Raw genomic sequence first — 13,020 nt, 5'->3', positions numbered from 1 at the left:
AATTATACAAAACAGAAATTCACAGAAATGCCAGAAAAATAAAAAGCAGTAGTGAAATTCTTTCTTAAAATCACACATGAAAACCATGAGGACCCTTTAGCGCTGGGGTATAGTGAGTCAGAGAGAAGATGAGTGAAAGAGTTTAGCAAAATAATGAACAGCTTAAGAGAAGTTAAATCAAGGAATGATTTATCACTCTTCCTGTTACCCAAGAACAATGAAGTGCATTTAAATTTGAGAAAGTAAACAGTTTCCTTGGTGTTGCTTTTTTACCCAGTGACTTGTTAACCTATGAAATTCATTACTACAAAGCCTCTCTGGAGTCCAAAGCAAGATTGAAAAAGCCATTTGACATTTATTTTGATAATGACAAAAACTACTGTTCATTTTGAACATCTTCAGCGCACTTTTTCCAAGGGTTTGGGATAAACCCTCAGGCTTCCTGGCAGAAATCTAAACTCTAATTATTGAGGGTCAGGAAGAAACTTCTTCTCCTGGCAGGTCATCCCAGAGTTGCCCACTAGAGGGTCTCCAGGGTGTTCCTTGAAGGCATCTGGTCTTGGTCATCATTAATAGCAAAGAGAGGCCTTATCCAGGATAATCATTCCCATTTTCCCGTGTGTTGGTGTATTCCCGTATGCAAACCCTCTGCAAATGTCTGTGTTTCGCAGAACAGCCCTTTCACTGGAGAGCTTTCCCGCAGGAAAAAGGGAAGTCTGCTTGTCCCTCTGCCTGGTTTTACCTCCCCAGTCCTCCAGGCTCAGATCAGAACAAAGAGCTGTGGGGGAGCAAGGGGAAGACATAAACCAGGAGTAACAATCCTGCATCCCTTTGCAGAGATTTTAATGGTATATGTGTGGAAAAGTAATAAATGGGACATAGCCCATTAGGCAAGAACAAATTCTCTTCCCATAATTTTATCTTTGTTTAATTGAATATTTAATTAGTATAAATACGAAACTAATTTTTTTTACGTCTTCAGTACATTTAGCAAGAAGTGTTGATCCCGGTCTGCGTCTTGAGAGGCATTTATGCAGACACGGACAGCAGCCATGCCCTTCTTGTCCCCTTCTGTGTGCTAATAGAAGTGAGCGGGTCATTTGGCATTAGCAAAGGAGTAACTTAGCATTTGCACTGAGCTGAATCTTGCCAGACTGTGTGCATATTGGAGCCAGTAGACAGCGGCTCCTTTCACGTTGATGAATGGCTTTTTTCAAGCGTTCTGCTCCCTAGTTATGAGAAGGGTGACCCGGTCAGGAGACGACTTTATGAAGCTATAAAAAATGTATGTCACTTCGGACTCTCTAATGTCACAGGGAAAAAAAAAAGGGAGAGAGAGGGAGAGAGAGAGAGAGAGGGAGAGTAAAAAAAAATCCTGTGCACAAAAAAATAGCAGGGTAATAAGCCTGTTTTCAATGCTCTAAATAGCTTTCTGTCTACAGCCCCTGTGTATCCCTGTGAGCTGGGGCTGCTGCTTGCTTCAACAAAGCAGCAAGGGTTTTGTGTGTGTTTAAAAAGGTTGATTCTCTTTGCCTTCCTATCACAGTAAATGCTTATCATGATGACAACAAGGCATTGGGAACGCAGGTCGGGTGGCTGTTACGTCGGCTGCTGCGAAAAAGCTATAATGCACTTTAAAAAAAATAAAAATGTAATCCACTCAAGGTGCCTCTGACTTTTAAGTATGCAGAACAGCTCGAGAGAAAGACACCATAAAAGCAAAGTAGCTTTGAAAGGGCCCTTTCATCTAGTATTTTATAAAGTATTTTCTCTGTGTCACAAAGAATAAAAAGTAAAGGGTTGCCAGGTATGTTTGCCCCCATGCCTTTGGTTAATACTCTGGAGTTTAAAGATACCGCTGTGTAGATTTTAACAGATGACCCTCTGTAGATCCATAATTTAGCATTCATTGAATTTCCCTATTTCTTTTTAGGCTTTGATATGCATATTTCATTGCATTAGATGCTTCCCCCTCCCTCATGTCCCCCTCCACCCACCTCCCAGAGATGTAGCACATTTTATAACTGATGTTAAAATGTTAATTTGCACAAGGTAAGTGGCCCGGAGGATTGAGGGCAGAGGCCTTTTCTTTATTAGGATTTCAATTAGTCACGGGCCAAGTTGGGAACGCCCAAGTTCTGGGTTTGAACACTGCCCTTGCCAAAGCTGAGATGCAAAAGCTCCTGAACTCCTAGACCCAACCACTAGTCTGCTTTCCTGTTTTTCCTGGTGGGATTTCCAGTTCTCACCCCACCCGCCACTGGAACAACTTGCATCACACTAGAAACAGAACTAAGCTGTGAGTCGAGTGCCAGGCTGAGATAAATCATGGACATGTCTTTGTAGAGACTTGGAAACCTCTGTGGTTTTTTGACAAGCAAAAAATTGGCCTGGGAGGAACACAAATCAGCAGGATTCAATAACAGCAACATGCAAGTCAGTGCAAATGGGCGGAGGTGACACAGAAATGGAACTTGCACCTTTCTGGGATGCTGTGGGGGCACAAAATGGATGTAGCTTTAATTCATTTAGAAGCCCCTGGAGACAGAACTGAGTCCTAATGAAAGTTCCCACCAAAGTTAATGGAGCTGATTCTCTTCTCATTGCAGGGCGTAATTTTAATTAAATCAATTGAGTTACACTAGCATTAAACTGGTGGATGTGAGGGGACTAGCAGGTCTTGGGAGAGTTGAGACTCCTAATGACAGGACTAAAATGGAACCCTGAAAATTCCAAACACTCTTGCACTTAAATAAATTCAGCGTAATTACATCAAAACACATCCAGCAAGCAGTGGCCTGAATTCTGAGGGTTGTTCCATGCTCGTCACTGTGTAATCCCACTTTCTTCCTCCTGAAAACAAGATTGGGATTTTGCTTTCAGTGGTTGGAGAACAGAAGGAAATAGAAATACAGAGAAAGAAACACTTTGATTATATTTTCATTGTTCTTGACTTTAACCAGTATATACTGAAATCAATAGCAGAGCTCTTGTTTCTTCCTCCCTGAATGAGACAGACCCTAAACAATAAAGGAAATGGAAGCAAAACAGAGTTTCTGCTTCCAAAAGCTTTTTATCTATGGAAAAGCCTTACAAAGCATGGGATGGAGGGGGAGCCTACACTGACCTCTAAGAAGGTGTAACAGCTTGTGACAGTGCTGGCTGCCACCACCACAGCATCCTGCCTAAAGCCTAGTGGCACTTTTCATGCCATGAAAGAAGGAAGACCATCACCTGGCATTAACTCAGTGACCCCCTTCTGATCCAGCTGGAGAGCAGGTGACCCCAAATCACCAGTGTCTGAGATTGAGATAGTGCAGCAAATCCCAAGTGAGCTATTTAAGACCACACTCCTTTTTTCTTTCTCCCATACTTTCATCCACTGAAAATATTTAAGCTTGGTAATGCATAAAATATATATTTTTGCAGGAAAAAAAATTTCCCTCCATTTAAGAATTTATTAACAATTTACATAATTGCTTAAGTAATCTGCATAATTGACAGAAAGTTTAATTTGACCCTAGTTCAAATGCAACACTTATGGTTTTAAATTGAAATGGGTATAATTCATTTATGAGAGTAATTAAGCCATAGTGTCTAACAAATACAATGTATGCTGCCTGAGGCCTTCAAGGCCAGAACATACTATTAGGATGTTTTATTTAAATATGTCAAATCTGTTCATCTCCAAAGCTGCCTGTGTTAAAATATATCAAATGTCTTACTTGACCTTTAAGGTGCCCTACTGAAAACGGGGCATTAAAAAAAATTAAAAATTAAAAAAAAAAAAAAAAAAAATCACAGGCTTTCCTAAGGAAAGGCAGGAGTGGTGGAAGGGAGACCAGAGGAGGAGTGCTCTGACTGAGTTGATGCTACCTACCAGAACTATGCAATTTAAGGAACTGGTTTTGCCTTCATTAAGTGAAATCCTCTGCTGTGAGCAATGCCAGCACTAGGCAATAGCCTACGGCATTGTGAGCCATCCAAACAGAACTGAGGTGCTGCAGAAATCTTTATGTTTGCCCTCTGCAGAGGCAACCAGGCAATCCCTTGGCTGTGCTGATTCCATCCAGCTTCTGTTCCCATGAGCCAGGAGAGAGAAGGCAACCCCCAGATGCCAGAGCTAGACAGTGATCTCCTCCCAGATTACTCTCCTTGAGGATGGCTGCTCAAGGTTACAGCTGTCCTTTGAGGACAAGGTCCACCAGCCCTTCCTCAGTCTGACCAATGCTTTCCTTCAGTTTTATTCCCCTTGAAATTTTGTCTGCCAAGGTCCCAGACTGTCCCTATGTTTGGGTATACTGAGTCTGATCAGCTGTAACTGTTTTGTTTTTAGGATTAGTAAATAAAGGCTGCTTAATATGGTTTCTGAAAAGCAGGTTCTAAATCTGTGGATGTGTAGCACGTTTTTTAACCCAGGCCACTCTTCTTCTCTAGGGCCATGGTCAGAAGAGTTGGGATTTGTCTTGAGGAGACCCGCTAGCTGGAAGAATTTTTATTTTTGTTGTGGAATTTGTTATTTCTGCCATGTTGCTATGCTGAGATCCCCTTCTGGGCCTGTAATTTCCCAGGGTTTAGGACTCAGGCTGTGAACCCACGCCTGATTTCATCTCATTCTCTATGTTGGACAGCTTGACTGACTCATCCTCCAAATGCAGTTCCAGACTTGCTGGTGTACAGTAAAACCTCAGCTCCTCAGTCTTTTCAACAAGTTGCCAGCTAGGTACTAAAATGCTGATCATTCTTTCTTGAAAGGACATTCACTGTCATCAGGTAGAAAAATTCATGGCTATGTGGTGCATACCATAACGTCTGATCCTTCTTTAGTCAAAAGAAATGGAATATGAAACAAGACTTTGCTTTTTTTCCTCAAGAGGCATGTTCCTAGTGTATTCCAAGGCAGACCTACTCACTTTTCTAATTAAGATATGATGTGATATACATAGGAGGGAGAGATGAGATGCAGGATGAATGTATGCCAAGCAGCGATCTCAATTACCAGCCATGTAGATTAAAACTGTCTGATATCAAGGAATTTATTAAATGCCTTCCATAAGCTACAAGAATATGCAGAAGAGCAGTTTTGCCCACTCTTGTAGTTGTGTCACTAGTTTGATGATGGATGGTTTTTTTATCCTAAGGAACAGCTTCAGAGAATGAGGAGCTTGAAAAAAATTCCGCTTTCATTAAAAAAAAAAACAGAAGAGATGATCAAATCACAACAGTTCAACAAGTCAGCATGAGTCAGCTAAGCTGCAGCAACCATTCCTGGGCATGCTTTTATCTGAAAGCAAAGGCCAATTTACAGGGTTAGGCTCAGCCTGCCATGAAGGAGGGCAAAGTGATGTGTGTAATTTTGCATTTGCCCCAGGCATAGGAATGCACTTGCAGCAAATCACTGCAGCTCAGCTGGCACATGGTAACTGTTCCCTGGCAGCAGGTAGGAAACATGCATTTTAACTTGTTCCTAGTGACGGGTAATTTGAAACACCACCCTAATTAATCCTAAATAAATACAGCCCATCAATGGAAGCACATGCTGATTGATTGATTTTCTTAATTTAGATAAAGAACTAAATAGCTAGTTATCTTTTCCCTCCCCAGAAATGCAATTTATGGTTTCAGAATGATTTTCTAGGAAACCAATATTAGGACAAGGAAGAAGAAATGCCCAGTTAGTTGATGAGTCTCAATGACCATGGATTGTTCCAAACTGTTAGGAGTTTTACAGTCCTGACTGACAGAGCTAAGGAAGTGTTTACGAGGACCTCAGAGGATAGAGGCAAGACCCAGATTTTAGAGAAAAAAAAAAATAACACCTCTTTAAATGTGGTTTGTCACATCATTGGATTCTCTTCATCTGCACTGGTCCTGTATAAATGAGTTAAGAATGTCAGAGCCAGCATCATGTAAGGGAGAGAGTACATTGTGGTTTTAAGGAAAGGTCACATTTAAATGTCAAAAAGTGAACCTGTTACTGGCCTTGTGTTCCAAAGTCACAAGTGGAATTATTAACTTTGTTTAAAAAAAGGGATTACATTCTTTTGCTAGTGTTCCATCCCACCTGAGAGGAGATTTTCCTCTTGTCTGGGAACTGTCCAGGTGAGATTTAGGAGGAGTATCTTTAGAATGGGAGAGGAGGGTGATTGTGCTGGGGCTGTTCCGAGGTGATTCCCATCACTACCACAGGATGAGCCCATTGAGACTGCCTGGAATATCTGCAAGGCAACCTGACCTCAACATAAAAACCAGGCCACTGTGCAGATCTCTCCAAACAAGTTTGATTCCAGAACATCTGCCCAGAATCAAGCACCACCAGTGAATTACTGATCATCGTTGCTGATCTAATAATAATCTCATAAATAATACATCACCCTCAGCTCCAGGCAGCCAAGGCTGCAGCATGAAGTACTATTAACCCTGGAGGCACAGATTCTTCTGAAGGGCCTCAGTTGAGCTTGTACCATCAGTTAAAAGTGAATGGCCTTCACAGCATTTAATTGCCTGATTTGGAGTTTCTGGGGAGGCATCTAGATAGTATTTGGACATTAGGTAGCACAGAGTACTTTTATATCTGCACTAGATAGGCTATTTCTATAATAAAAATATATTACAACTGATTAATAAAATATTTTATATAATTATTATATGGAAAATCAAATATTTCTTGCCTTAAATAAAAAATTCCCAGAAGTAATTTCCTGTAGTGTGAAAGTTTAACACAGTTTCTATTTGTAAACCTCTAGTTCTGCTTTAGTAAGAAGAGAAGGGCAGTGAGTAAATCAGTCAATCGATCATCATTCAGCCTATTTCTTTCTGAACATCATTGCCTAATTCAGCAATCCGTGTTTACCATTTTAGCCTACTCAGAAGCACTGTGGGAGCAAATCTGTATGTGGAATTATACTCTGTAGCCCTACATAATTAACTTTCCATCCTGCTATTCTTCATCATGGAATCATGGAATCATTAAGATTGGAAAAGATCGTGCTAAACATAGCTCTTTTTTTTTTTTTTTTTTTTTTAATTTTTGTATTTAGAATAGAACCAGTGTAAACTAAAATAAACTAAGTGCAGAGTCCAATGTGAACATAGATTGGACCCTCACCAGCAAATCACCAAGGATCATTGCAATTCTCTTAAGGAGCATCCTGGCAAAATCTGCTTTGTTTTCCAAAGCCTGTCAGTTCTAAGAAGGTGGAGATTAGTTTTCAGTACTTAATCCAGGGCAGTCTGAAATAACCCTGAAATATCTTTAATGTGTTAACTCCTACCTCGGTTGAATTTTGAACAAAAGGCTTCACACCAAAGTTTAGAATCATTGTGTAAGAAGTAATCTTTAACTATTTTTCAAAAGCAAAATATATTTAATGACTGAGAGGTAGATTCTCCTACCAGAAAGGACTTGCCAGAGTTCTTGGAGTGCTTGGACAATGCTCTCAGGCACATGGTGTGATTCATAGGGCCAAGAGTTGGACTTTGATGATCCTTCCAACTCAGGATATCCTATGATTCTACCCTGTTTTCCATAGTGAATTACTCCAGAAGAAATGCACTGAAATTGTTAGGGCTTCCAAGGATCAGATGTCATGTGGTAGGAAAGGCAGGGGACAAACTGACAAGAGAGAGGGGAGGGATGGGTCCTAGGAAAACTGCACTGACTAAAGTAAAATATCAGGAACAAATCCCACAACCTGAAGTTTTACTCACCTACATTATTTTCCCCTCTTTCATTCCATGTTTTTCTGGTATTCTTTGCTCAGGACCTGGTGCATTATTGTGTATTCTCACAAATAATTGTAAGGGCAGCTGAAATCATTTAGACATCAAAAAAATCTAATAGGGCATTTAGATGTGCAGGTGACCTTAAATACACCCACTGAGAGCACATAAGTGGAAAGAGGGCTTTACAGTCTGGCCTCTAGTGTTTAAGTGCAGGTGATTCTGTATCATTTCATTTGAAGTAGTTCTAGCTGGGCTTGGAATTTGTGTCCCTGCACCATCAGAATGGCCTGGAGTTTCTTAATTACCAAACAAATGGAGAGTAGCTGCTTGATTTTGACAGCTCCTTTGTGTATCATTCTTCACAGAACATGAATGATTAATGGAATTTTCCCAACACAGTCAAAGTTGTTTACTGATGGAATTAAAGCTGAAATTGGCAGTGCTCTTTAGGGAGGACTTTTTCTATAATGTCACCAGACCTGCCAAGCTCTCCTAAAAAATAGGAACAATTAGTGATGGGTCAGAAGGATTCTGGGTATTAAAAGGTTTGGTTCTCTCCAGTGAAAGAGAAAAGGGGGGTGGATGTGTGAAAAAGAAAAGAGGATAAATGAAAAAAACTGAAGCCTGTTATTGATTATTTCCTTCAGGGAGTAATATCCTTGGACCCAAGTCCTATTCTTGAATTAAAAGGGAAAAAAAGTTACATTTCAGTATCTGAAGATGTGAAATGCAGAGAAGAATATGGATAAAGGAAGTCAATGGTCAAATTTTTATGGTTAAGCACTTCTCATAGGATAAACAAACATGAAAACTAATTGGCCTCAGTGAATGTAGACTTCATATCGACAACACAAGGTGGCAGTTTATGTGTCAGTGTCAAATGTGTTGAGGCAGTGACTGTCAAGGGGTGGAAGAAGAGCACAACTGCACATCTGGAATAGTATTTAGAACATGGCATTTGTGGCTTTGCTGCCACTTTGAGCCTCAGAAATGCCTGGAGGAACAGCTGTCTGGTGCAGAAGGCAACCATTGCTGGAGGACATGGAGTATCTTGTGCATCTTGTCTTGTAGGGAAGGTCACAGGGCTCTAGGATGGCCATGGAAATGTACCTGTACAGCCTCTAGGAATGGGAATATGCAGATGAAGGAGATAGATAAGATTCTGGGGCTCCTGATATGTTTTGAGAGCATGAAAGGAAGCTGACTGCAGTGAATCAGGCTAACTAAAGAATTTGGAATTATTCTGAATTTATCCAGAATTACTCTTTTCCCCGACATATTTCCAACATTTGCCTTCTTGTCCCCTTGCATTGCCAGATTCTACAGCCAGAAAAATTTGTGGGAGTAATATCCTCCCATCAGCAGTGGTTCATCTGGGACACACTTACAAAGTTCATAATAAAGGCAAGCCCTACAGAGCGTGCTCAATGTTTAAAGTGTTTTATGAACAACTTCACACCAACCCCAGGAGATAGTTAGATAAGCATGTGATTTATTTTTATTCCCATTTTCCAGATGGAGAAAAAATAGTGAAGTGACCTTCTAAAGGCCGCAGAAGGAGTTGAAACAGAGATGAGATCAAGGAGTTCCTGACTACCCTGTGTGTGGGGAAAACATCAGATTGTTCTGCATCTCTCTACTGCATCTATTGCACTGACAAAGGCCTTTCACCACACTCACGTGAACATGTCCACAAGATGGATTTTTATGACTGTAGTGGAATCTGGTAGAGGGCCAGGACATTTTGGTTTTTAGTTATCCCATATAATATTTGCCTGATGTGCTTCTCTTTCTCCTGCCTCTAAGCATTTTTCAATAAATAGGCAAAATTATCCAGGAGCAAGGCTGCAAGGGCCAGCACGGAGCCAGTGAAGTCACGTCTCCCATACTTGTATAGTTAGCAGCAAGTATATATAACACAGCCCTGCCCTTCCTCTTCTAATGAAAGTGGCTCACCACCAGGTAGGTGACCAGCTGCCAAAGGAGATTAATCTCCCTTTTTAGCATGTGTTTTGGGGTTGGAAGGGATATCAGTTGCTTTAGTATGTTTTTAACATCATCTAAAGCGTAGCCAAGGGTTATAATCAGTCCCCTGGGAGAGCAAAGGTACAATAGATAGCTAAGTGGCTCTAATCCACAGCAGCATGATTATCTATTGATAACTGCCTCCTCCCCTTTAGCTGTCCCACCGATCCAGAGTTTGGTTAATAAAAACAAATGAATTCAGCATGCCATGGTCAGTAAAGAACATGCATTGGGGGTGTGAGGGAGGGGGAAGGTTAACTGTTCCCTTTGTTTGCTTTTCTTTTAATGCAAAACCCAACTGGCTTGGTGATGTCCAGATATGCACAAACACCCATGCCAGATATTCACTTGCACAGACAGAAGTAATCCAAGTACAAAAGGGAAGACTGGGGTGGAGGAAGGGGAAGTGGCTGGGGCCAAGTGATGAGAGCCAATTCTTGCTGTGATATACTCCTGCTGCCTTTGTGATCTTGGGCAAGACTCTTGGATTCAATGTAATAGCTGGGGCTGGATCCAATGACTGATTTTAATTAGAAAGCAAAAGGCCCTTTCACCTTCTGCTACTAAATTTGACCTGAAGTTAGTTATCTATAGTTAATTCTGTACTGTTGTGCCCTAAAGTCAGACTTCAGGACCAATGAAAATGTAGCTTCTACTGATCTTTGTAGGATATATAGCTTCATAATACCAGTCATGATTTCCCCACATATAATTTTCACATATAATTTTCATTTTCTGTGAGAAAGGAACAGCAGCAGCCCCTTTCTCCTATACCCCCATGACAAATTTATGAGGAAGTATATGAGTTTGTAGGTTTTTTAAGAATTACTTTTAAGAAAACAGTAAAACTCAGTGTTGGAAACACATTCTGAAAACTGTAGAGATGAGTCTCCTCAAGCACAGGTAATGGATTGTGAGTGATGTGCCCAAGCCTGTCAAAGTCACCATGGGGCTATTCAGAGTTATTTGCATTGCACCATAATAATGTGACAAGGAAAGTTCAGCACAGCAAGATGGTACAGATCCAAACCATGTATGTACTACACTGTCCATTGGCTTTTGCCATTCCCTCATTGGGAATTAGACTCTGAGGGTTAAATACTGGGGAAAATGAATTATTTTCCCATGTTTGAAAAGCATCTGAAGAAGTAGAAAGTCTTAGAAAACAAAAAAAGCCAAAAAAAAAAATCCCCAAATAAAAAAATTCAACCCCCAGCTTATTTGTTCATCTATCATATTTTCCAGGCAACTGGTCTCTTGAGAAACCTCAAAACAAATAGCCAGAAGTGAGTGGTGGGGAGAGGAAAGATATATATGAATTCTTTCAAGCAAGGCACGTCATCGAGCTACCTAGATTTTCTACTGGAATGTAACTTTCATGTATTTTCCTGATGCCAGCAAGGATGGGGTGCTGGTTTGACAGTAAATCAGTGTACCTGAAAATACAGGGACACTACTGGAAGAAATCAAAATTCCTTTAAAGAATGGTCTGTCCAGCCACTGCAAGTGTCCTTGAAGTTCAAGCAGTTTTGTAACATTCATTTGATCATAAGACTGCCTGGTCTTGTGCTATTTTAAGCAGTTCAGAGACAGATAAACATTTGCTACAGAAAAAAAAAAAAAAAAATTAAAGAATCAATTGATCACATGCCCAGGCAATGCTTACCATGGACTGTACTTATTTTGGCTAAAGACATACAGGGGAGTTTTCAAAATAATGCCCTGGAGGGAATAAATTAGTAAGGCAGTTGAATCAGCAACCACAACACCCTACCTTAATGGAGCCATTAAAAAAAAATAAAAAAATTAATCTCTAACAAAGGAGGCCCTGTCAGGTCAGTAACCCAGATCTCAGGTAGTGGTGTCATGTAACAATACTGCTTGACTTGGTGTTCGTTTCCAACGCCTAACAGCAGCTGTCAAATACCTGTGGTTAATCCCCCCGTAGCTGCTTTGGTACAATTTTGGTGGTGTAATACACAGGATCACCCGACCCCAACAAGGCCACCACACTGTTAACACTTTGCCCTTGGGAGGCACTTGAGTGGGTTGGAGCAGTTAGAAATTTCCCCTCGGGTGTTTAGGAGAAGGACCCGCTCAGGCTCCTGACTGCATCTCCACTGTACTTTGTGCCACGGTAGTGCTGAAATGTGTTTCTTTCAAAATCATTAAAGCCTGGCATTTCAGAGCTGGGCTCCAGGGAAAATGTCCCTGGCTCTCTGTGCCTTTCCTCCTCTATTTTGAAACATCAATGCTAAGCTTCAGTGCACCTTCCTGCTGGATTTTCAAGCAACTCAGTGTTTTACAGGCTTCAGGATATTATAAATATTGGTGCTGTTCAAGCTCTTTTCTTGCTTGGGTTGTGCAACATCCTGTGTGTAGTAGGATGGAAATTTTTACATTCTGTTGAGCTCCACCTTTTCTTCCTTCATCATTTGTACCTGCACAGGCTTTCTCTTAACTCATATCTGAATAATTCCCCTGGAATAATTTTGATGAGCTCTTTCAAATATCTTGAATTCAGACTGGGAAAATAATAGAAGGCAGGGATGAGAAACGTTCTCTCTCATCATGGCACTGCCCATGTCCTGAGTCTATCCCACCTCTTGGAGAGAAACTCAGATAAAGCTGAAGGATGTGGCCAACAGCCTCTGCATGTCTAGACAATCTCTGCATAGTTCTCCTTATCCAAACAGGTGAGTCAGAGACATTTAAAGAAAAAGATCTTGGGGTGAGCTTCTAGTCCCTTTCAGTAGCTCTTCAAGTCTCACCTTACCCTCAGTCTTCATCTCTTTGGAGATTTCATTTGGATTGGACCCCTTAATTAATGGAAATTTTCAGGATTGTTCTTGCCACAGGGGACACCTTGTATGGGCCAAGCACCAGAGGGTGAAGTGTTTCCTAATTCCATTTCAAATCAATTTATCTGGGAATTGCTAGCAGCCACTTTTTCAACTATGAGCAGATTTATTTTACACTCAAGGAAAACTAATATTCTTTCTCTTTGGAGATGTGTTTGCTACCTAACTCCACTACTCCAGTTCTTTAATGTTCTCACATCAGACTAATAATAAATAAATAACAATAATAATTATTACTGTTATCATCAACAACAATAATAGTAATAATTAGTAGGTAGCAACCATTTAAAAAATCCAACTTTTTTCTTTAAGGCACAACTCTGTTCCACATGACTGGCTGTAACAGACTCAGGTTCTTTGAAAGTAATGGAATTACATTGCCAGCACAGCTCACTGATCTCCCTCATTT

At 40.7% G+C, this 13,020-nt stretch overlaps 1 long non-coding RNA gene across 1 annotated transcript; it reads left to right on the top strand.

Annotated features, from left to right (window-relative positions):
• The first annotated feature begins 2,172 nt into the window (after positions 1-2,172).
• On the top strand, positions 2,173-12,057 carry LOC137481764 (uncharacterized). Its single transcript, XR_011003656.1, has 3 exons — positions 2,173-2,436; positions 9,241-9,687; positions 10,996-12,057. It is a non-coding gene; the product is annotated as an uncharacterized lncRNA (long non-coding RNA).
• Positions 12,058-13,020: the final 963 nt, after the last annotated feature.

Source organism: Anomalospiza imberbis, chromosome 13, assembly GCF_031753505.1.
Source record: "Anomalospiza imberbis isolate Cuckoo-Finch-1a 21T00152 chromosome 13, ASM3175350v1, whole genome shotgun sequence".
Taxonomy (NCBI): domain Eukaryota; kingdom Metazoa; phylum Chordata; class Aves; order Passeriformes; family Viduidae; genus Anomalospiza; species Anomalospiza imberbis.
This window is presented reverse-complemented; position numbering and strand designations above follow the sequence as displayed.